Below are 27,627 nucleotides of genomic sequence, written 5' to 3'. Positions count from 1 at the left end.
AAGACTTCAGCGAGAAAGACCTCTGGAAGAACCTTCGGCGTTCCCAAACTGAGTCCTCAGCGTTTAGAGACAGCCGTAACCAAGCAGCCCGGATTGGGGGAAACTCCCTAAAAGACCCACTCCTAATCACTGGGACATTGTAGTCATGAGAAACTTCTTTAAAACAAGCAACATTCACCCTACGTGTAAGTCCGCTTCTGGTTTTCCCCCTTTAATATTCTGTTGGGATTAGAAAAAAATAAATAAATAAAGGTAACAGAAGATATCTATTTGGAACAGAATGCGATTGATTAGCTTATCCGCTACAATCAGGCTTCGGTTCATTTCGCTCGCACAAAATTTTAAAGTTTTAAGCATTTTTTTCCCAGGATATGGGTGTATTCAGCATCTCCTATTAGAAATGCAGGCAGTCTGGCTGTTCTGTATCTGTATATGGCAGTTGGCTGAAGAAGGATACAGGTCCCTCAGTTTTAGAGGCCACATATTGTCCAGAAGCCCTGTCTACCTCCTTAAGTACTCAACTTAAGTTACTAACTTCATTTATAAATTGTGTTTGTGTGTCCGTGTGTCCGCGTGTGTGCATGTGTGCGTGTGTGCATGTGTGTGTGTGTGTGTGTGTGTGTGTGTGTGTGTGTGTGTGTGTGTGTGTGTATACTGGCTGAAGATGTTTACAGATTTCTTAGACAACTGGTCCAGCCTCTATTTTGTACAAGATCCTTGCCCAATTTTTCTTGCTTCAACATCAACAGCTCTCCATGAAGTTGGGGAAAAAAAACGCATGAAAAGAAAAAGAAGTAGGTCTTAACAGGGAAGTGAAATCTGGCTTTAAGTAATCCGTGGTTCTTTTTCAAACAAACTGAACCGCCATAGTCTCTCCATCCCAATTTTCTAGCATCCAGGCTGAGTCTGAAAGGATTGGTTTGCTTCCAAAACAGCTTAGAATTTCTCAACAGGCCACCATCTCTCCCAGTAGGAGCAGCAGGCAGGTAAAGGAACCTGCCAATTCTCTGTGCCTCTTTGGAGCGGCTCAAAGAGAGCCTGGGGGTAAAATAGGAAACAAACAGGGGGATGGACTACACAGAAAGAGACCCCTGGGTCGTGTCCCTCCCCTATCCTCCTTTTACATCCTTATGGCCCCCCATGACTTTCCACTCATCCAGAGTTTTGAAAGAGAGCACACCTCAGAAACAATTGGCAGGTGATTCCCAGTCATTACCTGCCTGCCATGCTAATTACAAGTCATTACCTACCAGCAGCACGCAGTTTTGCGCAGTTTGTGAGGCCTAGGGAGAGTGTACTTAACTGGAAAGATCATTTTTCGCAGACTAAAGAATGCCAGCGCTTGGCAGCCCTGTGCGAGCCAGGATGATGTAATGTGCAGCCCTCGCGCACTCTCCAAGACTCATCATGGAGATGTGCATACCTGCATCTTACATGGAAATAGCTAGAGGAAAGTCCGTGGCTTTCTGTCACTCGCTGGCCTGTGCCCCGACCTTCGCATTGTCTGATGGGAAGAGAACAATGAATCACATTCCACAGAATACACACAGCCTCGTGGTTTCCGAAGTACATCTTATAATAAGCATGGTTTGGATGGCTGTATACTTTTAAAGTTTTATAAGATATTATAATCCTAATTTCCACATGCAAAATGGGTATTACTAATGCATGTAAATTATGCATGTCTCTGTTTCACAGCCGTCTATCAAAATTGTCATCCGTGCTTCCTATAATGTATAAACTGTGACTCAGTGGTTAATTAAAATTTTTAATGCTTTCTAAGTTACTTTTTAAATTACTAAGACCTTAGTTCTGCTTTCACTTTTGAGATTAATTTTTGTTTTATCGTTACTCAATCTCACCACACCAAAAAAAGAAAAAAAAATACAATCTAACATCTTGTAATTGACTTAGCTAAATTCCCATTGTTTTACAGGCCAGGGATGAAAATCCTAACAGGTATGACGTGCACTCAGTTTTGCCTGGGCGTCGAGGATAATTCTCAGGGTTTTTCCAAAATGGCACTTCCGTTTTGTTCAGCAGCTTGAACATAAAGACAGAGCGCTCGTCTGCCTGCAATACAGCAATTATACCCAGTTATGCTTCGACTCTGCTGCCACAGGCAAGTGGCCAAAGAGCGTCGGCAGTCAAAATATCTAAGCGCCTTAACAAGCTCCCTTTACTCTCGGAAGAGCAGCAGAAGAGAGGCATCCAACCCTTGAGAAATGTCGAAGTGAAGGAAAGAAAAGAGATCGCTCCTGTTTATTAATGAAAACCGTGTCAGAGGCTTAGGCTGATCAAGGTGTGGAATCTGGGGCCTGTGAGACATTCAGGCCTGTGTTTGACAGAAAGCCTTTCTCCAGTTAAGGCCTGCTTGATGATACCAGCTAATGAATGACTCCTCGGTGAGCCTTTTCCTTTGGAATGACACCTTGCTTTACGGCTTGGCCATACTGGGTCACCCTCGCGGTCATCTCTCCCACCCCATGTTTTAAAATATCGCCACCCTTACCTCGCAAAAGGCATCAAAACTAATTAAGTATACGCCGAAAGAACTATTACCAATCCTTTGCTTCAGCTAGAGATATCAGATTTAATTAGGTGGTCAGTGTTGATGGGGTACAGAAACAAAAGCCATTGCTCCCTGAAAGGGTTCAGGCCCCATAAAGACCCAGTCACCTCGCTGCGAAACACATAATAATTGGGCAGTTTTAGAAAAAGGAAAGAAGAGGTTTCTCTGTTAGAATCAAACCTTCCAGCTAAGGTTCATTTTCGTTTTCTGCCAGGTGATTTAAAAACACAACAAGTTACAGCATATACAAAGAAATAGCTCGACCCTAGTGCTACTTGACACCGCCATGGCGCAGAATAGAACCGGCCTTAATAGGCGTCACCTTTGCAGGTGACTAATCAAAATCTACTTGGCAATCCTCTTCAATGTTAACAACGAACTTGATTAATATCACATCTCACCAAGTTGTCTATTTCCCTGGCATAGGTTAGCCAATAGATTTGTTTCCACCCAGAACAAAAGGTTCAAGTTAAAATTAAAATGCAATGAAACTCTTATTAGAAAAAAAATTTTTTTAAGCTGTCAATTCCGCAACAGACCCACAGCTAGCACTTCCTGGTGGTCTGGTCAGCCCTGCTCTGGTCGTTCATTGGATGTTACTTTTTATCTAGTGGGGAGACATGGACAGACAGTGGAGAAATTATTTTTACAAATCCTTACCATGGAGTAGTTGTCAGTCCCTGATGGATATGTTAATGGATATGTTAAACATAAAAGAAGGTGGTATTCTTAAAGAAAAATAATTTATTTTATATATGTGTGTACATATATATATATGTTATACATATGTATATATGTATAATATATATGTGCGTATGTGTGCGTGCGTGCGTGCGTGCGTGCGTGCGTGCGTGCGTGCGTGCGTGTGTGTGTGTGTGTGTGTGTAAGAGAGAGAGGGAGAGAGAGAGAGAGAGAGAGAGATAAGGGATTGAAAACTCAGTGCCACTCTGTTATTTTCATATCATTGATTCCTCATGGTCAGGCCCTGGCAACAAAAGCCATCATCTTAACTCCTGCATTGTGTTTACATAAACATATAAATCCACAGATTATTAAAGTAAACAGTATCACTTATTTGATACACGGTACACAGTAATTTTTTTCTTATACTGTCTGGTATCATAGCTCAAAGCAGCTCTGAATGATGTCTCTTTATGGGCTATTGTTAAGCAATTTTCCTGGAACTTTTATCCAACCAATGCACATAATTTTACGTGAGAAATTGCCTTAAAGCAAGTCTGAAACAGGCGTAAAGTTACCAAAAAGGCCAATGTAGTATTTCCCGAGTTTAAGTACACCTCAAAATTCCTTTCTCTGGCTCATAAAGTGTTGAAAGGAAAATAATTTTCGATGCTGGCATTTAAATGGTATCATTCCGTGTGGAAAGAGTTACTGAGACATTTGTTGGAAGTCAACAAAAATAATCTGGACATATTTTGAACTTATTCTATCTGACTCCTCGACATTTAATTTGGTGTGAAAAACAGCGACGGTAGAAAACAGATGTTAAGGGGCCAAGTATACAACAGAGGTCAAAACAAGCATAAAACACGGCTTCCATTTCTAAGAGGAAAAGCCCAGGATTCCTCCAGCAACAGGTTCCTATGGTGAAACTGCTTTTTTATTGTTCTGCTTGTGATATCTGTAGACTACACAATGCAATACTGTCTGCCATGGAGCAATACCTCTCAGCACTAGTAATTTAAGACTTTCTTCTCTGTAATACACTGAACCATCATAACCTGTCTCTTCCCATTTAGTTTAACCTACAACCACCACATACTGATTTGGCTGTGTGTGGCTTTTCCTATTGCCATTTATTACTCTGCTCGACTCCTGAAATTCTGTTTGCAATTTAAGGCCACAAATTAGAAGCGTAAGTCATCTGTTTCCTATAATCCCCCTGTCAGGACTCGAATCGCATTTGGAGCTCAGCACTGAGCCTGGGCCTGGGCCCGCACAGGCGTTCTGATTGGCTGGCGTCTCTAAAAGCAGCAGAATAAATAAAACGCCCCAGAAAAAAAATAGAGCTCTAAAAAAAAAGAAAAGAAAAGAAAAAGATGAAAGGAAAGAAACTGGGTTTCAAATAATTTCTTCTCCCTTTCATAATTATTAAATCAGTTGTTAAAATAGCTGGGTTTTTTTTTTCCTTTTCTTTTCTTTTTTTTTTTTTTTCATTTCAATAATCCACAGAGCTAAATATACCTTCTCTAAGGACAGACCAGTGAATGTCTAAGATGCCATGTGGAAGCAGAGCTGTCCTGCTTCAAGTAGATCAGTGGATCAAGTTCTCTGCCGTGTTTTCTACAAAACACACTTTACCGTGCTGTATGTGTGCTAATTAGGCGGGCATTTTTAAATGCTGTTACAGATCCTTGGCTAAACTATGAAATCTTAATCTGCTCGGTCTACCAGAGTTTCCCTTTTAATATATTTTGGCATGGTCCAGTCACTACCCTGAATTTATTAGAAATACTTTTAAAAGTTAAGTACTAAATCAGTGTGTATTTTTTTAAAAATTATTTTTAATAATATAAGAATTTTCAAATTTTGGAAATATGACCCCATTTTCCCCCTAGATTTCCTTGGCTCGCTTTAATGGGTCTCCTCAGGGCCCTGTGGAGGCTTAGAGTCTTCCAGCATTTAATGCTTTTAAGGATCTTGCTCTTTTCTGTTACTTTTTGAACAGTCAACATGTCCCGTTGCACATTAAAAACAGCAAGGGTAAACTGAGGCAAAGGAAGAGTAGCCACCTCTAGAAACGTATCCTGAATCCTAAGTGCCACTGTAAAATGCTATCAGGCTTTCGAAAAATCATTATTTAATCGCAGTAAAACCCAACAGACTTAATTCCTATTAATAAACATATTTATTTTAGTCACACCTGGGCCAAAATGTTAGAATGAGAGAGGATCAGCATTCACTGAATTTCTATTCCAAAAGCTCAGTTCCTATATCAAAGGAAAATGAAGTTCAACGGGAAACATTATATATGCACTCTTAGCTATGTTTTAGCCAAAACCAAAAACTGGACTTAAGAATGATTTCTGGAGAAAAGGCATTTTAAGAACAACAAAAGGACCTGATATTAAATCATTCTCGAGGCAGGTAATAATTTGCAATCCCACTTCTGGAAATGTTTTACACTTCGGTAATTTAAATTCCTCTTCTATGTTTTAACATCAGTTTTTGCAGCCTGTGAGTCCACAGTTTGGCCCCCTGATCTCTTGTGATTTTAAAAGAAACAAAGGAGGTAAACTCGCCGAGATGTTAAGGTTTCAAACACACACACACACACACACACACACACACACACACACACACACACACACACTCACAGCTACTGTTCATGTGCACTCTCGCACTCTCATTATTTCTTAGATTTCTTTCAACTATACTTTCTGCCTTACAGATTTATTTAATAAACAAATGCATCTTCTGGGCTCATAATCCACAAATGCATGCTACTGTTAATTCATTTACAGAATGTGCCATGATGGCCCCTGAGCAAAAGAGCAATCTTGTTATAATGAATGTGTACTATTCTTAATAAACACACTGTAGCAACGACCTGCAGTGCACACAAAAGCACACCCAAACCATTTGGTTTGTTCCCAGAGCTCGGACACCAGCACCACTATTAAATAGCAGTGCGCTGGGAGAGCAATCCAGTATTGGCATGCAAATGAGCCCGAAGAGGCCAGATGCTGCTCTTTAGAAAGGAGGAGTGCTTCTGCTCAAATTTGGGGGGAGCCTGTGAATGTTACAGGCACAGGGCAGCCTTGTGAATGTGAGCTCTTACATTTCTGACAGCCAAGGCAGAGGTGAGCCTGGACTGGGTGAACCCGGTAGGACATGAGTGCAATGAAGTGTCCCACTGGGTGACTTACCATGGTTTTGTTTGTTTCATTTCTTGTGGGTTTTCATCTTGTTCTGCATTGTTCATAGGAGGTAAATGTCTTTCAAACACATTATTGAATAATAGAAAATCTTGTGGATTTTTTTTTCCAAAGTAGCACAGAGTGCCTTATTCCTATCTCTTTGGAAACCTTCCTGTGTCTCCCTAGTCTGTGTTGGACTTGAGAGCCACTACTGCTGCTTTTACCTCAGGCCTTGAGGACGAGGGAGAAAGGAACGGTAGGACTCAGGAGACAGAAACCGATGCTGCAGGATTTTCGTAGTTGACATCCCTATTAAACGTAGGACACAATTTTTCTTCTTGGCTCATTTTTCTTTCTCTTCTCCAGACTTGGGGAACCCTTGGTTTATCTGATTTCTTCAAGATGATTGAAGAAGATAAAGCCTGGCCTCACAAGTATGTGTTCTAAGAAACATACTACTGAAAAGCACCAAGAACGCCCACACATGGTAGACTTCACAAGTCGATATAATAAGGGTTCTGTAACACAGCTAAGTGTAAATGGTCCCTTTAAAGTGATGGTATTTGGGGACAAGGACTTCTTTTTTTGTCTGTTTGGGTTTTGTTTCTCATTTGTCGTTGTTGTTTTGAGACACTCTCTTTTTATATAGCTCTGGCTGTCCTGGAACAATACATGATGTAGACCAGGCTGGCCTCAAGCTCACAGAGATGTGCCTGTCTCTGCCTCCCAAGTTGCTGGGATTAAAGATGCGTACCACTATGCCTGGATGGAAGGTGGGACAGGAACATTCTAGAGAAAGTTGTAAATAAACTGTGTAGTAATGGTATTTTCCATACATCTTATTTTTATAAATGTTTATTCAATTCTTGTTTATAGATGGACACCAGCCTAACACAGAAGGCTGTACATTATTGAAAATAAAACATAAATCAATAAGGTGCATATATATGCATATATAAAATGATAATGACATATATACACCTCATTAATGTATTTTATATACTAAACTTTACCCAGCTTAATCTCTTAGTTTTCTTCATTTTATTTCCCTTTAATTTTTCCATATTTTTACTTTGTCAGTGTATTATTGAAACCAGTATTGAAGGACCAATTCCAGAGTAAAGCAAACTATAAACGGATTCCAAAATTAATCAGAATAAACCCAAATTAAATTGATTTTCTCTTAAAACTAAAATAATTTAAAGGTTGAAATGTGCGATGAGAAAGGATACATTTAGGACACCAATGTTTATTTTCAAATAATAGGAATTATCAGAGAGTAATGAGGTAGGAACATTGGACCTGAATAAAGTTGAGTTAAACTCACATAACTGGAAAGCTTAAGGGAACGCTTCGAAGCTATGGTAGTTCTGAAGACTTCCTTATGTCCTAGAGTGTATGACAACAAGAAAACCGAGGGATTAACATGAGCGTTTGCTTAAGGTATCTGGAGGCTGTCAAACAGCAAAGCAAACTAGATGCTGTTTATTCAAAGCCCAGGTTTAAGAGCAACTGGAAGAGAACTCTGAAGACAGGACGTGAAGAAGTAGCAAGAAAATGAGAGCCAAGGAAGAAGGTCCCATCCTCAAGGACCTCTTATTAGAAAAGGCCAAGCTACCGCGTTTCATCCATGAGCGATCAAAAGTAAGAATCCCAGCATGAGGCAGAAAGCTGTTGTGAGACTGTGTTTGTTGTTTGATCATTCGTTTTTTTTGAGACAAGGTTTCTTTATGTTTCTCTAGCTGTGTAGGACTTGCTCTGTAGATCAGGCTAACCCCTACGTCAGAGCTCTGCCTGTCTTGGCCTCCTGAGTGTGTGCTACTCCAACCCAGATCCAGAACTGCTTTCTCTGTTTTGAGATAGGGTTTCTCTGTGTAGCCCTGACTGTCCTGGAACTGTGTAGACCAGGCTGGCCTCATACTCAGAGATCCTCCTGCCTCTGCCTCCTGAGTGCTGCAATTAAAAGCGTGCACCACCACACCTGCAGACCTGCTTGTTCTTACATCCAATCCAAACTCCTGAGATGAATGACCCCACGCATGGTTTATTTTCGATTTTAAAAAAATATTAGCACTTTTAAAATTAGAACCGGATCTGTAGAATCAGGTCTAAAATTTGCAGTTCCACAAGTAGAGCCAATTAGGGATGGGTCTACGTGGCACCAGTTCTACACCGAGACAGGTCTTCTTCCAATCTTGCAAAGCCATAAAACGCAGATAAGCAGGGCATATCTGGGGTAATGATTCTGAAACGGAGCCACTGAAACTCAGCAGGACACAAGTACTTACCCAGGACTCCCTCCCAAGTCTACAACACAAGCAGCGTTGTGACGTAACGGACTTGGAATCACGTCATGGTCAAGGATGCGGGTGGAGAGACTTGGAGCGTCAGAGCTTCATCTTCGCCCCAACATTCCTCTCAAGACACATTCGGTTTATCCTTTCAGTCTCCAGGTAACTGTTTCTGAAGCCAGTCACCGAAAGTCCTAAAGACAAAGTGTTTGGATGACAAACAGATAAAAACGGCCCCAGAGGTCTACATTCAAGGCTGTGTCCCTGTGCCTTACTTTAACCCCATGGCCGAAGCTTTCCTCCTACTCGCACACTGACCGAGCCAAATTTCCCTGGCTGAGAGCAGGATTCACACCATCAATTCCCCAAAAACCTGACCCCCGTGCCGTGCTGCTCTTCGCTTCTCGGCCTTTTCCAGGGTTCACATGAATTCATTAGGCCTCATTGCCTTTTGGGAAAGATAACAAACTATGACAACAAAGCTACGTAGCCCCGCGATGTTATTTCTGGCTGTGCAGTGACGTGCGCCGTCATTCGAGCCAAGTCACTCACCCTTTCTTCAGCCAAGGTCCTTCAGGGGTAAACTGGAGGCTGTCAGTTTCACCAGATCATATTCGGGGAAGCACTGAAGTATGCGCCTGCAAGTTTCCGTAGACGTGGGAAAGAATTATCATTACTATTGTTGTTGTTTATGACTAATACAGCTGCAGAACTTGAGGTTTTAAGGTCTCCCTGTGGATTCGACCGCGGCCTCCAGAACCTGAGATTTAATTTTAAAAGAATTAAATTTCCAGTCTGCTTTCCAGGGGTGACTGTGAGAACGTATGCTGACAGACTGTTGTCTTCAGAGGCAATATCCAGACGCACTAAGACATTGCCACAGCCTGAACAGGGGTGACCCTTCACCATTCATCTTAATGGAGTGTTAAACTTGAAGTCTAATTAGGTCCACTTAAACGCTAGCATTATTATACTTTTCTCTACTTATCTTCATACCAGAAACAATCAACTAATGGACTCATTTAATCTGGGTGCGTGCAAGGGTCCCCCTCCAGACACCCTGTCATTTTGATAGCCTGCATTGCAGTCATAAAAGTACAAGTTTTAGACTTGCACTTTGGTTGTTTTTAATTATCCCCACAATTACACGACTTTCTGCTACCTTCAAGACGTTGAGGCAAGACTGGACCCAGACATTTGAGAGGCCTACAGAGTGATCAGCACCCCATAAGGAAAGAGTGATATCAGCGCCAATGTCAGGATAACGCTCCCGAGATATGTTAAATGAAAGATCTGCTCCTGTCTTTTGACAATTTATAGTTTACCCTCTGCAACACACGTCCAGCTTCCCACATACCCTTTGTGATTTATCAGTGTTGCCTGAACTCCGTGCCCATTCTTTTAATTTCTACGCTAAGCCTTGAACAAAACAAAATTAGAAACATATAAATTTGCACTTGACTATTTTATACCTAGTAGGATCCCAATCTGGGCCCTTAATGCAAAGTCCTTGACTACCTTATAAAACATCTCATAAAAGAGTATTTATTTACTCTGGGCTATAAGGGGATTAGTCTGTTTTCCCTGAATGGTCTCTGTGCCAACATGGTGTATGAGAAAATTCTTGGAAGTTTATCATGCAAGTTTATGGGTAAAGATGTTAGCGGTCATCTTTAAAATATATCATCCCGCTGCTTACACACCTGTCTTTAGCCACACCTATGTGTCCCGGGCAAGGACTTGGAGGAATATTTTTCTATGATGCCTATAATAAATATTTTAATGCTACCTTGGTTTTCTAGCTTTCTTAGATGCTCCGAGTTTTCTGAAGTTGAGTGGGCCTGAAAAATTTGCCCAAAGAATTGGGACAAGTGGTCCTTCTGAGAAAGAAGCATTTAAAAGCCAATCCATAATCTTCTCTCCCTTCCTATTGGTGAGTATACTCTAAACTCCCAACACTGAGAGGAAGCGTAATAAGAGAGAGAAGACAGGGAATGTTGAGTCCCCACTGAGAGAGGCCCTGACCAGGAAGTTTATATAACTCAAAATATAATGTGGGTTAGCCAAGGAGACTTTGGCTGTTACTTATTGCTAGAACATTCTGTTGCTTATACAGTGCAAAACAACGTCTTCATTTTCTTGCAACCAAATTTACCAAGTAGCAGTCATATATAATCGTCACCACTGCCGTCTTTTAGGTTCACATACATGAGAGAGGGCATATGAAGATGTGGTAGTCTGACGTTATTATCCCGCATCACGGGCCCTCTTGAGCCCTCCCATTGTTCCTAGAGAGTAACTGGGTAACGTCACAGGCTGCTCAATGGAAATAGGTGGGTAATAATGGCTGTCTTCAAAGCTCAGGACACTTTCCAGAGAGGAGTTAACATTTAAAACAAGTCCAGAGCCAAACTTCAGTTTTGAATCGTTCAAGCAAGCGGATGTCATTACCCAATTCAAGGCGAGTACAACCCCAGTCATGAAAATCAGGATGAGGGTGGGGGGGGGCAATTGCAAAAAAAAATTTCAAAGGGGGATTATACAAATAAAATATCAATTATATATGATGTGAACTCAGCAGGCATTTTGAGCCTTTTTTTTTTTAATTGATACTTGCAGATACTCTTTTTTTATTTCCCGCTCCATTGCTGGGGATCTGAATCATAGCCTCCGCCTTCAAGCTTTGGAACTTTTCACAATTGCTCTGACAACTTTAAAAGCCAAAGAACTCATTTTTACTTCACCAAAGATGTGTTTACACTAAAACAGTCACGCGGTCCTAAATGCTTTCTGCTGTCAGAGTTTGTTTCTTACTTACAGACTTAATTATGCAAATTCTCTAGATGATCCCTAGGTGCTGAAGAGCTCCAGCAGGAACTCAGGAAGAAAGTGGGCAGTAGGGGGCCTTGAAGGGAAGAGACAAAATGTGTGATGGACATGAAAGAGAAAATGAGTCTGGGCTGGAGGGACAGACCAGGAGGTGAAGGAGCCTGCTGAGCTCACCAGCACAAAGGGAGGGTCTCCTTGGCCAATGCAGGGGTTGCAAACGTGTGCATCATGACAGGCATGCATGTGCAAGTCAGCCGGAATCAGGGAAGCAATTCTCCAACTTAGTACTGTGCCCTGCCTTCTACAACACGGTCTTTCTGTGAACAATGAGGGAGGTGAAGGAGATGCCTCTCTCTGACAGTTAGAGAGCTAAAAACTAAAGAAACAATGTCCCTATCATGTCAAGTATATGGCATGAATTTTAACTGATGTTAACTGGAACTAGATTTACATCAAACCATCTATACACAGCAAACAGTAATAATGACAGCCTTCCTGATGTGCCCCCTCAATGACTGTGTTTCCCCTGATTGAGAACAGAAATGTAAAGCTGGCATTGCTTTGGTTGGCCTTTGTTCGTAAGTGGCTCTCGTGGCATGGGTATGTCCAAGGGATATATATGACCAATACAATAATGTATCAGTGATTTTCAATGACTGGAATTCGCCCTTGGGTCCTAATCTAAACTTAGGACAAAAAGTAGCTCGACGGGATTAATGCAGTAAGAAATACTGGTACTGCGACTGGTCATCACTCAGAGTTTTGTGAACATCATTTTCATTTTCCCTCCTCTCTCCACGGAAAGCAACATCATTCTGCAAAGAGTGTATAGCATTGTGGTTGGCAAACCTTGATTCAGATTGTAGTCTGATCATTTACTAACTCCAATATTAAAACAAGCCCTGAACCTCTTAACTTCCATTTCCCATCAGAAAATCAAATTGATACAGGCTCACAGGAGTACATCGAGAATAATTTTTTAAAACATATGAAATGAACCTAGTAGAATGTAAAGGAGGAGGAGGGCGGAGGAAAAGAAGAAGGAGGAGGAGGAGGAGGACGAGGACGAGGACGAGGAGGAGAAGGAGAAGGAGAAGGAAGGAGAAGGAGGAGAAGGAGAAGGAGAAAAGAAGGAGAAGAAGAAGAAGAAGAAGAAGAAGAAGAAGAAGAAGAAGAAGAAGAAGAAGAAGAAGAAGCAGAAGAACAACAACAACAACAACAACAACAACAACAACAACAACTAACTTTCTAATTCTTAATTCTTTCTGATCTGGTTTGAGTTAGCATAGCATCAAAATTACTTATGTGAATCTCTCACCAGGTCCTCTGCATCCTGAAAGCAGAAGCTAGAGCCCTTTGTATATGATTTCCCATTGATCATTTTCAAAAGCTTTTCTATACTACTAATCCACTAATTGTTGTATGAGGTTAAAAAAAAGATACTGGGCAGTTCATCCACGATTATTGGCATATGCAGTTGGATTGGATTACTTATAAAATGCATATGTGGACACAAGCTGGTTCTAGAAGGTCACAAAATATAGTGCACCTATCAAACATCTACTATCTATGTCACCTGGAATGTATTGTTTGGTGGCCCTGGCCTGAGCAGAAAATATGGAAGAGACCAAGGAACCCATGCTTCCAAACTCCATAGATGAGTCTGCTGCACTATACTCCTGAGAACTCCTGACTTAGAACAGTCACATATACACTGATAATGACACTTAGAAAAGTTGAGGACCTTAGGGATACTTAAACTAATGTCCAACACATCACTGGGCTTGCCTATGCTGGGCACTACTCAGCATGCCATGTGTACTCAAGGTCTTTGACTAAGCTAACTTTGTCTGGGAAACAGAACATGGTTTAAAACATCGCCCAGCATCCTTTTGATCACCAATACCACTCCCTGGGTCTCGGTATCTCAAAAAAGAACTGGCACGTGACTTATACTAGTCATGCTACATAGCATTTATACACTGCACCATTTAATTGCTCAGAGAAATTCCAAGTGTACAGTCATATCCCAACAAACTATGATGTGTCTTTAACCCAATTGTCCAGTGAGCCAAATTTCAGCAACCTCCACTTGTCTTCAACTCGGATAAATGTGATGTTTACAGCCTATACAACTATTGTGCCCATATGCCTTCAGCTGTGGCCCTAGAAATATTTTTGTATCATCTATAGTTAGTTTCAAAATGAGTTAATGGTGAGGAAATTAACAAAGAACAAAACAATAGCTATGTATACCACTTCTGCGCGCTCAAATACAAATAATTTCTGTAGATTCACTTCTTTATCTTCAAATGTAGAATAGAAAACATTGAAAGTTGCTTTGAGCGGCAGATGCCTATGGAGAATCAGGGCCTTTTCCTATGAACCATCCAGTATATTTGCTGGTTTCTATGAAGCTGAGAGAGAGAGAGAGAGAGAGAGAGAGAGAGAGAGAGAGAGAGAGAGAGAGAGAACTCTGAGTAGAATCAAAACCTGAGGGATTCATAAGTTCGGATAAAGAACAAGAATGCATAGTTGCTGCTTAGTGTCTTCTAAAATATTCTAGGGTACTGTTCATCCTTCTATAGATGTTGATTCTTATGGTTCAGATAATATGTCCCCTGTGTTTCAAAAGGTAAAATTGTGAAAACCGTAAATTCGTCTGTCCGTGTCAATATTAATAGAAGGACCTAATGATGGTTAAGTTCTACCACAATAATGATCCAGCTTTACTGACTTGGTTACCAAAGCACCTGCATATAAATATGATTTTAATGTTAATAATAATGTTAATAATCACCATAAAGTGACATGCAACAAAATATATTCTTCTTGCTTAACACACCAATGTCAATGAGTTGAAGACATTAAGTGACTTAAGGTCACATTTATAACTCGTATAAAGTTGAAAGCGGAATGTGGCTCTAACATTTTCTCCATTAACTACAGTTCAGAAATCCCAGCAGGTGATAGAGTAAGCATTTGTTCACTAACACTTTGTTTAGAGGAATCTTTTACTGTCTTTACTCAGTCCTGATTGTATATCCCTTTTTAGCCAGAATAACAAATGACTGGTTTAAAATTGTACACACGGAGTGTTATGAGAAACCACTCTCTAAAGATCCAAGACTATCCCACACATTTGAAAAGGTTGTTGTTGTGTTGTGTTTTGTTTTGTTTTGTTTAAATTGTGCTGACGTAAAATGTCGAAGGATGGCAACAGCCGAGAACTGAGAGGCCATTCATTAAATAAAGAAGCAACACATCTCAATTTCCCTTTACACTGAAGAACACAGGTAACACCATTTCACTGCCTGTCCAATAGGGAAACAGGACTTAATGGATTTATAGTTCATGATTTAGCCTCTTAGCCAAACACCTTTCAGGAATCCTTTCTCCCCATCAGACTCTGCCCCAGCACATTGGCTACACAGAACGGCAAAAACTTCCCATCTAAGACCAAACACCCTCAGCCGTGTAGAGAACGAGACAGAGTGAAGGGGGTGGGGGGAGGATGAACGAGGAAACGCTCTTTACAACTGTTCAGCTACAGTGATTAGAGCTGACGAACATTAGAAATGTGTGCACACAGCTCACTAATACAGCAAAGCAGGACACCAATCCAGATGACATTCTTAGTAGTCTAAAGTGGTAAGTAGAGAATGCCAAGTGCTAGGAGTCTAGCTCCCTGGACTCTTGGGGCTGAGTGGCCACTGTGACTTTTCTGTCTACCCCAAATGACACTGTCCATTTGTTCTGGCTTTTACAAGCCGAGTGTAAGTCTTCTCCACTGTGATCTACCTTATGTTAATTAAACATTGCTGTACAGAACCAGATTTAAACCAAGGCCAATCTGCAGTATTCTTCCCCTCCCCACGAGTGTCTCATGTGATCTGTGACAAGTTGTTGTTTCTTGTAAAAGCTCTCAGATCTCGAGCCGTTCTGTTCGTTTATTCTGGTTTGTTTGTTCTAGGAATAGAAGTCATGGTCTTCTTTCTGTTAGGAAAAAAAAATCTACTACTGAGCTCTATCTTCAATTCTAACTTTCTCAGAGTTTTCAAATCCAAGTCACAATCTTTTTATAGTACACCAGTCAGTCAGATATGCCTGAACTCCCAGAAGTAGACGGCCTAGAAAACATTTGCCCCAGACACCCACAAAATTCCTTACCTCCTTCAAATTTATGTTCCTGAAAGCACATGGACAAATGTGACCCACCACTCATGTCTCACCCCCATCTCGTTTCTCCCTATGTTTCCCGTATCACTGATCACCTCGGAATATGTGATGATGAAACGTATTGAACTTGTGCTTTGCTGTCTTCCCCCACCAATATGTAACTTCTTTTTCTTACGGATGTGCTCAGGATGAGGCCCAACAGCCATTTGTGACTTGAAAAAAATGTTTGAAGACCCAATGACTGAATCCTGAAGGTAGTCTGCATGTGTATATGTTCCACTGGTCAAATGCCTATTACATCCTGTGAACATACACGGGCTAAAAAGGGGTTTGTTTTTTGTTTTTTTGTTTTTTGTTTTTGTTTTGTTTTTGGTTTTGGTTTTTTTGTTTTGTTTTATTTTGTTTTGCTTTTGTTTTTTGTTTTTTGTTTTTTGGTGGATATTGAGCAAAGAAACTGAAAGGCTCTTCTGTTCTAACAATTACCCATTTTTACATTTCCAGACATTTAAAAGTCAACTGCACAATTCTTTTCTTGGTCCCTTCCTTGTTCTGCTAAGACTTAAAATTCATTAAGAAGTCAAATATTTACTTGATTCAAGATGTGCCATAGCACGGTATGATAGTTGTGCATGTGGGTGTTAAATATGATAGAAATTGGCATTTTGTACTTGGTTATTAACAGGTCAAAATGTGTGTGTGTGTGTGTGTGTGTGTGTGTGTGTGTGTGTTGTGTTATCAAATGCTTTATTTAATGGGCTACTGAGTAAATTTTGTTACCACTGGTGAAATCAGTGTAAAACAGCCCTATGTGCAGAGCTTCCCCTCAGTCTGGGGTTCAAGAACTCCTTCCTCCTTTCAGATTTTGCTCATCCTGGGAGCTGGGCGAAAACAGCAGGATCTCCAAACCATCCCCTTCAGAATAGATCAAAACTTTTCGAAGTAGTGATTTGAAAATGACAAATCTATTAGAAAATACTGAAGTGGGATAAATTGTTACAAGTTTTCAGAAAAGCACTTAGGTTAAATTCCTTTTGAAATATTCATACATTGAATGCAATATTAATTATACTTTTAAATACACTTGCAGAAAAATGTTTGTGGCAACGAGGTTTTTCATAATGAAAAAAAATTGCAGAGAAGCTAAATATCTAACAGTAAAAAAAAGTAAGTCAATTACATTCTTCTTACTCTGAATAAGAGAAAATTACTTTGAATTTTTGAAATTATCTGAAATTTTTGGTTTTGGAGACTGAAAGCTGTATACAGGCTCTAAGTCATCCTTTTAGAATAAATACATAGCATATTTATTAAAACTCTGAGTGAAATTTGCAAATGTGTTCTGATAATTCTGACCGGAATTTATACATTATTTTATGAGTTATTCCTAATATTTTAAGCAGCTACCAGTGTCTGCCATGTTCTTAACTGATATCAAAAATGCAGACTAAGGATTTTTGCAAGAAGTAAATTTTAAGTGGGTAAATACATTTGGTAACAAACAAAACAAATCCAATGTTCTCACAAGAAAAATACTACAGAATCTCTTCTTCTCCAGGTGACATAATAAACACTGTAATCTCTTTATGAAGTGGTCATCGCTATAATATGTTACAGATGAGGACTCGTGACATAACTATTTCACATCTCATGGCCAGGAAGGAATACTGGAAGGTTCAGTCCAGCGTTTTCTATCTTCAGTGCCTCAGTTTTTAAACACAACGTTCCACTAAAAACGGTTGAGCAGGATCCAGCATGAACAAGTCACGATTTACTTCTTATCAAAGGGTCTTAGATATAGCCAAGGGATTCTTTGTCCATTGTGATAGCCTTTGCCCAAGAAATTCTGAGGTACGTCAGTCTATGTAAAAGGTATACAAACTGAGCATTCACTCGCAATCAATCATAAAGAATTTTATTTTAAAATATAATAAAAATTAAATATGAAAGATTTCTGCATATTCATGAGATAGATGCGCTTACTTTAATTTACATAAAGAACTAAATCTTGGCTGAATATTAGATATTGCAGGACACACAGCACCTTCAGTACTTTCAAAGACTGATAATTTGATTTATCCATACCAATGCTGAAGATGGCACTTCTCAGAAATACATAAAAATGCCAGAGGTCTTTTTAGGGCTATTTCACAAATTGTGGAATTTCTCTCCTAAGCCCAAACTAAAATTTATTCTGGCATTTTTTTTTTTACTTGTCAGCCACTCAAACAGTAATCTTTTAAATCAGACAGTCTAACAACACAATCTGAAGATGCACTAATTTGAGAATTATATACTAAGGAATGATGGCAGAAAAATATTAAAGATAAATCACTTGTTTTTATGAAAGCAGGGAGCTTTGTGTATACAGTAAAGTGCTGCAGCTGACAATACACAGCAGTTTTGAATATGAGTCTAGGTGACTCAGGCAGCAGTCCTTGGTAAGCTGGGGTGTGACGCTGTACACACACAGTAGAAGTGTCCAAGATCCAAGACTGAAATGTAGTCACACAATGCCCAGAATGGGGTAAATGTTCTGGTAAGACCATAAAATGATTACGCACATGCCTTTAAGTTAGTGTGAAGTCGGTAGTTTCAGAAATCTTAAATTGTTTCCAAAATTTCCACAACCCCCTCATTCGGTTACCTGACCTGATACAGGACGATGACTCACAATTTAAGAAACTGTGGGTAGCACTTCTGATGGTCAGCTATGTGAAGATGGTTACTGCATTTTATGTACATGTACGGCTTTGAAAAATAGTTTACAAGGCACTCTAAGCTAAATTTAATGAAAATATAAGCCAGGAGGTTGGAATTGGTTTCCTAAAGAATGAAGGTGAGTCAGATTTCTACATGGTAAGCATGTGAGAAAAACCTGGTACCTCTGTACGTTCTGCCCCTGAACGACAACGTGGGGCCAGCCTTGGCAGCTCTTCCTGGAATCCAGGTGGAACACTGAGTTTACTGATTGACTGACACGGTCTGGTTTTACACAAACTCACCTCAGAGGCAACCAAGTGTGAAGATTATAGAACCACCAAGCCGAGGAAGCTAAGCTCCTGCATGGGGGGTATCAGCTAAGATACAGTGTTTCACGTTACCTGGAAGAAACTTCTAGATCAAAAGATTTGCTTGGGAGAATGCTAGAATACCAAAAATAAAAAGAATTTCAAAGACTGTATTTGGCATGGAATAAAACAAAAAATATTGTTTTAACTCAATGTCTAAGAAGGAATCATGTCTAGAAAAAACATGCACATCAAAATGAATTATCTGCTAACTCAGGAGAATAAAGCTGCCACTTTTGGATACTCTATAGTCTAAAATTCTTGGGTCCATGTATTATAGAGAACCAGCCTGGGAGTCGTTAAAGTATTTCACTAGTCTGTTTAAAGTAACCAGCTTAGAAGTTATGTGTCACTTAAATACATACATACATACATACATACATACATACATACATACATACATACATACTTGTGTGTGCCCATGCACATGTGTGCACTGCTCTTTAATCTACCATTTTGTTAAAAGATAACATTCTTTGGCTAAGGAGTTATGGTTTCCCCCCTGAGGCACCCTTGTAAACTATCAGTCACCAAGGCACACAAGTGTCTAGGATGACTTTCTTCATTTGCCCACTGAAATACTTATGACTATTGAAGTAGCTCAAAACATGATCCCATCAACGACAGAAAGATGTAGTTGTCCTCACTTCTGAAATTCTTTCTGAGCTGAATTGGTTCACTGAATGGGAGTTCTCTGGAAGCTGGCTTTAAGATGTTTTTAAAAACAGAGGAAAATGTAAGCATTTCAAACATGAATGCAAGAGAAAAACCATACAATCAAAATCTGCAGGCAAAACAATGAACAGAATCCACTGTCAGTTGTATAAAGTCTGTGTGGTTTTTTATATTCATTAGTTTTATACTTTTCTTGTGATCTTGACAAACACCTAACCTGTTTACACAAGAATAGAATTCTGTTATTCTCCTTTCAGACTTAGCAATTCAAAATTCAAGAAAAATAAAACTATATATGTGAATATTATAATAAGTAGATTTTAATTTCCCAACATTTTCCGAGAAAAGAATCTTAGAAGTTTAGATAATTTGAAGATGCAGAAATTATTCCTAACATAAAAGATCTTTCTGATTTTAATGCTCCCAGAAGTTTAAACTTAGTCAGAAGACACCATTCCTAGAAGGGCGTTTGGTCTATATAGATCACAAACCAACTCTCTTCCAGTTCCCTTAGCCCAACAACTTGACAGTATTGAATTATTTGTTATGACCCTACTGCAATCAGGTTTTCTCTACATTTAGAAAAAAATGGAAAAAAAAAAAAAAAACTCCACCTAAGTTAGGCTAAGAAGCTAGCTACACATATTTACATATTTATTATTCCCCATAATAGATGAGCATTCATATTTACTTAGTGTTCATGTTTACTTATGAGTGAGTGCTCATATTTACTCAGTATAGATTTGTCCACAATGCTTGTTTTTAAAATCAAGAGGCTCTCTCTATGCCTAAGTAGATATGTTCCCTATGTTTTAAATGATGGTGCCCCGGCAAGCCAAACAAGGAGGCTGATTGTTAATGAGACAGCACACTGTCTTCAGCCTGATTCTTTACAAGTCTCAGTTGCTTGCTCAGACATTTAGGTGGGGGCCTTCCAAGCTGGTGCAGCTGGAAAGGGTAAGGTGAGATGCTAGGAAGAGAAGGAAGAGACACGGAGGAGCTGATTTCCAGTCCACCTCTGAGAAGGCCCCCAGGGAGCCACAGTTCCGTCAGTCACGTAACGTGTGTAGTAATAAGCAAATCTCTGGTTTCCCTTCGGAAAGTTCATGGCCGCATGACAAAGAGAATCAATGAGTCAATGAATCTGTGTAGCCAAACTGAATAAAACCATTATGTCTATTGTGGTATTTTCTTGATGATTTGAATGAGGTATGAAAAAAATATAACGGGAAGACCAAAGTAGCAAAAAGTATCCACTAAGACTGCTCGGTCCCTTCCCAGGGGGGGACGCTGCACACATGAAGCTCTCTCAGGACACACGTCTGCATCTGTTCTAGCCCCTCTTCTGGTAGCGAGGCTCTCCCTCCGCCCACCCCCCGTGTTTTGCTTTCTTTTTTTTGTTTATTTTTTGGGGTGGGGAGGCTATTTGTTGGTTTATATTAGTTTTGGACAAGCAATGGTTTTCCGTCCATAGGCATCTTGGATGATCTTAGCACTCTGTCTATCAAAACATTCCATTCATTCCCTATCCATGCTTCTTCACCAGACGTAGGTAGAGGCCTATGCCTCTGGACAGCCAAGTCAGATCCCCTGGCTCTGAAATATGAAGCTTTTCTTGCGATGACAACATGAGGAGGGGGGGGGTGCTCTGTTTACCCTGGGACTACGAGTGGCCTCCTCTGGCCCTGTCACATGGATCCCCTGAGTTCTGCTGCTCTAGAACTTTCTGAATCTACCTATCTGTCTCTTCCTCATGGTCACTTTATCTCTTTCCAATAACTTATGCATGTGTTTTTCTTCATTTACATTTAAGTTAGCCAGTGCCCACTCCTAAAGCCCAGAACACTAAGAGATACAAGGACTAATTACACAGATGGAAGGAAACTTGCATCTAATAAATCTTTTTTCCTTGCTATACTAAAAGGGATGTCAAAATCTCAGCATGGCTCACTAAGATTTATTTTAATTTTATTAATGGTTTTGTAAATGGTGATTTTTAGCATCCTGCGACCATCCCATATGCAAAGTAATAATCAGTGTAATGAGATTAGGACAATTACAGTTTGGAGAGTGACACATAACTTAAAATCTCCGTTTCCTGACATAAGATGAAATTAAAGTAAAAGGTCTACAAAGAGCCTCCTTGTCGTGACAGCGCCTGTTTTAAGTTTACACACACAGACTATACCAACTATGCGTTTCCCCCTGTTGTTGAGGAGGCTCTGAAGGAACCTGCTATCTCGTGTTTACACAGTAAGTTAATACGAGACCCACCCAGGATCAGTCTAGGCAGCAGAGTGACATTCTCCCAGCACTGTAAAATCGTTTTTGTGATGGAAATAAGCACCACTTTCTGTGCTCACATTTTCCCTCTTCCGCTCTCCTGCCAGATAGAAAAAAAAAAGTTAGTTATAATTAGACTCAAGAAAACACTGCAAGGATAAATACAATGTATCCTGTTTTTATAAAAGGTCGTTCTTTCAAGCTATCACAGCCATTTAAACAAATACCTAACTGACGGTCACAGCCTTCCCTGTAGGAGTGAAGCACTCTGCCCAGTTGGTAGATGAAGAAATCACAAAGTCAAGAGAATTTCACCTGGCCATTTTAGATCCCTGGGCAAGTCTCGGAGCACAGCCACCTTAGAATAGGGTGTGTCACAGTGCTAGATCAGCTCTGTTAGTTTAATCTTGACCCAGAAATGTGTGTCATACATTTATAATGAAAGCAAAAGGAGAGACCTATTCAAATAGCAAAGAGTCAATCCTAAAACAAATAACTATTACAGTGGATCTCAGAACAAGTTCTCTGGCGACTTCGCTGATGACTCTGGGAAAACCCCATCTAAGTGCGACTAGTCTAATTTACTGCACAATTACAGAACACTGGGACAGAGTCTCCCCTTAAGACCAAGGTATACATACTAATAGACCCACGCCGACAGTGAGAATCATAGCGGATGTCACTCACTTGAACCAGAGTCCTACTTCCCTGCAGCACCATGAACAGTCGTCCAGAGTGAGAAAGGATGCTTAGGTGACTTCTAGTCAGGACACAATGTCAGATAAGGTGAAGAAACTGGAAACCCTTCCTGACCTCTTCTTCAGCTGTATACCCTTTATTTAATTTTCTGTTGAATCTTCTCCAGAACGAGTGGATTTCTTCAAGGAGATTGTCATCTGTCATTGACGGTGGAAAGTTCATATGCCACGCAGCAAAGTAAAGATCACACCGGGTTAAGACCCCAGTGGGACATTTCTAAATGTCATTGAACTTCTGAGCTACAACCCAAGAGGCACAATCGTCAGGGGCCATCGAAACGGGAGGGAAACAGAAACGGTTGGGGCCACACCTTGGAGGCATGCTTCGGAGACAGAAGAGGAACAATTAACTTCAACCTTTACTAAGCTTAGCAAGTCAACCGGCCGTGACCTTTAACTGTCCCATGTAGTGACATTCATCCTTATTTACCTCAAAAAGCACTGAGCCACCACCCTGATATGCTGTATTTTGTTTATATGTTCATCGTCTGTCTCCCTCCTCTGAGAGGTCAACTACTCAAAGGCAAGATAGAAGGACCTTGAGGGATGAATTGCTACTTTGATAATTCAACTCCCTTTTTTCCCCCAGATGACCCAGTGGAAAAAGGGAAAATGTGGCCAGAAGAAGGCGCCTAATGGTGTTCCTTTCTTCCTGTTAAAGGGCTTAGAAAGTATGGCTTCTGCTCACTTCAAAGGAATACCGCTTCCTCCTACTCTTGGATTCTTAAGTCAGCTCATCTCCTTAGCACAGGCAGAGAAGTCTAGGAAAGGATGGGCCTTACCAAAGGAAGAGGAAACATGCAGACCAAAACATGTCCAGCGGAAAAACCTGGGGAAAGGGAGGCAGGTCACACAGGTGTCTCACTGCGCAGTATAAGCAGCACAGCCCCTGGAAACGTCTGAGAGATCTGAACGTTTGCTCTACCACAGCCCTGAACCAGAATCAGCACTGCCACAGTGTCCTCAACGGACCCACAGCCATTTTAAACAAGCCAGGCTGGAGAGATGGCTCATCGGTTAAGAACACTGGCCGCACTTCCAGAGGACATGGGTTCAATTCCCAGCAACCCCACGGTGCCTCTGTAATTCCAGTCCCTGCAGAGCTAAGACCCCCACGCAGACATGCATGGGGGCAAAACACCAGCTCATGTTAAGTAAAAAATAATTAATCGTTTTTTTTTTTAAAGTTTAAAGGAAGGAAGGAAAAAAGAAAAACAACAAAAAGCCTAAAACTGGGGCAGCAGGGGTAGGCAGATCTCTGTGAGTTTGAGGCCTGGCTAGTCTACATCATGAGTTCTAGCCCAGCTAGGTCTATATAGTAGAAGAAGAAAGGAAGAAGTTGAGAAGTTGTTGTTTGAACATATGTAAATTAAACCTTGTCATATCAACTCTCCCACAGTATGTGCTCCAATGGGTATCGGACACAGCGTCTTACCAGTCAGACCCCTGTACCTCCTTCTCATCATCACTGACCAATAATATGAAGATGCTGTGAAGCCTAAGTAATTCCTAGCTCCTGAAAGAGGAGGAAAGTAAAGACTTAAAAGTATAAGTCTGCTTGCTTATTTGCTTTGTAATTGCTAAAAGCAACAAGATCTTGGTGGGAAGGGTGTGGGTGGGTGGAGAGAAAGGCATCGCTGCCTATACCCTGAATCTATCTCCTTTCGTCTGCTCTAGAAAGAAAACACTAGCATCAGTTGTAGATGCTAAACTCCCATGGTGCGGTTCGTTCGTTTGCTTTCTAAAGTTAATTCTGATTGCATAGACAACAACCAACCGTTAGGTCTGTAACCATCTCAGGCTTCAGGACATTAGCACACTGACTGCTCCTGCTGGATCGCCCAGAATTTTACAAATACTTTCATATCGTTGTGCCGGTCAGAAATATGTAACAGTGACGTCTGTCCACTAAATACAGAAAAATATTTTAATATGTTAATACTTAGCAGACAAGTGTCTGTGAGATAAAACGCAGAGCTGAGAAGGAAAATTTTAATGATAACTGACTACTGTATTTTGAAAAGCAGACCCAGATGTATTTATACTCGGGGCCCAAGTGCAAGTGTGTGTGTGTGTATATGTGTGTGTGTGTGTGTGTGTGTGTGTTACATCCTTTCTTAATTTTGAAAATTCAAAACTAACATCAATCCCGGTCTACCTATAACTAGCAACTTAGGGAAAACAGAAATAAAGTTTGCCTTCAATAAAACACGCAGTTACCTGTAAAAAAAAAAAAATAGCAGATAGTAGATAACGTGTTATTTTGTCTAGTTACACAGAGTAATAAATCTGCAGCGGTCATTTGTTTAAACAGATTAAACAGCATGCATATATTTCAAAGACCCTGGGATTCCCTTTTCATCTTTAGAAGAAAACAATGCAGATGCTTTCCTCTTTCCCATACCCTATGCTATTTCCCACCCTCCTTGGTGTGAACTCTGCAGATCCAGAGAAAGCTTGCCAACGTTTCAGGGTCCTTCCTTCAAGTCTGCTCTGGCCTGCCTGTAAAAACGCATAAAGAGTACTTCTTGGAAAATTGATAATGTCCCCCGTTCAGTATTTGTGTATTAAGGACTGTCAGATGTATTTAGTGTACCCATTCATTGGAATCACTGTTAATCTGCATGCAAGTGATTTCCGAAGAGCAGAGTGCACAGAAATCAAAGTTAACATAACAATTTCTCGTCTGCAAGTAACAGCCAAAGATGTTATGGGCCCAAATTTCAAAGCGAGTTACTGCCTTTGCAAGTTTTAAGTCACGCTTGGCACTTTTTCCAAACACAGTGGTCAGGAGCTGGAAAAAATAAACATGTGTTTCCAGGATTTTCTTTCACATGCCACACAAAACGTAACGTTACCAAGATGATGTCACTCCTCGGAAGCACTCCTTAAAGAAGAAAGCTTTTCGCTCGTGCGGAGGTACATGTTACAGAATAATGTTAAAAAGCCAAATAAATATTAACTTACATCATATAAGTGAACGTTTAGACTTCCCCTAACGGATTTCTTGAAAAGAATCTGATCTACCTATTAATCTAGAGATACTGTTATCTTAAATCTTATACTTAAGTTCACAGCTCTTCACACACTGTCTTCCGGGGGTGCCTTAAACAAGACAGGAAACAAAGGCTTCGATCTACATTTGGCTCTTAGGCAGCCAAGGCTGGAACATTCCCATTTTGCTAAAAGAATGACTGAGGTAAATTTATGGCTTTACTGAGGCTTTCCCAAGTTTTCTTCCTTCTAGGTGACTGAAACCTCACAGGTGTGGCTTTTATTCAAGAGAGAGGAAACAGTCAATCACGGACTGGGATTTCGGCAGTTCATAAAGCCGCCAGACCCCAAATAACTAATCAGCCAGGTGGCTTTAAAGCTCCAGTCCAAACTGCCCAGCCTAGTGTAAAGCTCTGCTTCTATTAAAATGTAAATATCATACCTTGGAGGTATAGCAATGGCAGCCATCAGCTCAGTGGGACAGATTTATTTCCCAGTTTCCTAACAATGATCTGGACCCACAGAGAGTAGGGCCCAGGGCAGAAAGTGACTGTGGGGAATAAAAGAAGAAAAATACTCAATGTAGATACATAGACACCCACTAGTTCAGACCTCGGATGGCTGAGGATGGCTATGGGGCCCTGAGACCTGCATGAGGGCGAGGGTAAAGGGTAAGAAGTGAAAACATCCAAATTGGGGTGTTTTCAGAGAAAAGGAGGCCTTGTGCTGAAGACTTGAGAAACACACGGGGGAAAGTCTGACCCACATAGGACTTGAAAGCTCACACGGAGATGTTTGTAGCAGACACGGTCTTAATTGCAAAGCTTGAAAAGATAAGGTAAGTGAATAAATCAAGATGGAGGAGGAGTATTTATCATTAAAAATGCATAAGCTATAAAATCGTGAGGAGCCATGAAAGAAATTTAACTGCACATTGCTAACCGAAAGAAGCCATGTGAAAAAGCCATCAACTGAGCAATTCCAGCCATCGGTGATTCTGGAAAAGCGAGTTTCGATGCTGAAGATAAGGAAGAGACTAGGGATGAAGGGGTGTGAGAGGAAAGAGGACGTCAGGAACACAGAGTTGTTAGGGGTGAGACCAGACAACACGCTACAGTGAGAGATATGGTGGATTTGCCGCAGGTCATTGGATGTGCTCTCTCAGTCAGAATGAACCCTAAAATAAAGTGTGAAAATAGGGGCATCATGAGGTGCCAATGCATAGATTATGGCGAAGGAATCGCTCTGTCTTGGGGAATGAATAATAAGGAAATCTGTGAGTGTGCAGAAGGGTCGAGGTTTGTGGGAACTCTCTGCACTGGCATTAATTTTTTGCTACAAACATAAAATTGTGCTAAAACATATTATCTACGTTTCAAAGCAACGGTTTAAGATGTCTGGGATAGTCTGCACAAGTGTTCCGTTTTGCTGTTCAACTGTTCTAGCTCTTCGAGATTTCAGTGGCATAGAACAACTTCGGTATGCGGCAGACCTCATGTCAGTGGCTCCGGAACATTCCAGGGAAGCTGACAATTACCTGTCACTCAGTAGACATAGCTATCAGAACACCACAGCATAACGCAGGCCGGCTCTGTTTGTGGTGTAAACAAGCATAGCACTTTTGTTATGTGTGATACATAGTAAAGATAAATGTTTGAGTGTCTGGTATCTGTGCTCACTTGTGGTCCTCTCTTTGGGGGGGGGAGGGTATGGTCCTCTTACTCAGAAAACATAAGAGTGTGCTGCAACATTGTGTCCTCTGTCACATTGGGGCAACCTGACCCATTTTGCTTGCCACCTGTCTCCATAATGTCAAGAAGCCATCTACTGCTTAGCTGCCCCGAACTGGGCAGCTCTGCTCTGCCATGGCCTCTGCTACAGCCCACAAACAACGGAGCCAGCTAGCCATGGCCTGAAACCTCTGAAAAAGTGAGGAAGATTTGATATTTCTGACTTTTAAGTCACCTCTCTCATTCTCTCTCTCTCTCTCTCTCTCTCTCTCTCTCTCTCTCTCTCTCTCTCTCCTCTCCCTCTCTCTCTCTCTCCCCTCCCTCCCTCCCCTCCGTCTCTCCCCTCCATCCTCTCTCTCTCTCTCTC

The sequence above is a fragment of the Rattus rattus genome, chromosome 5 (genome assembly GCF_011064425.1).
Source record: "Rattus rattus isolate New Zealand chromosome 5, Rrattus_CSIRO_v1, whole genome shotgun sequence".
NCBI lineage: Eukaryota > Metazoa > Chordata > Mammalia > Rodentia > Muridae > Rattus > Rattus rattus.
This window is presented reverse-complemented; position numbering follows the sequence as displayed.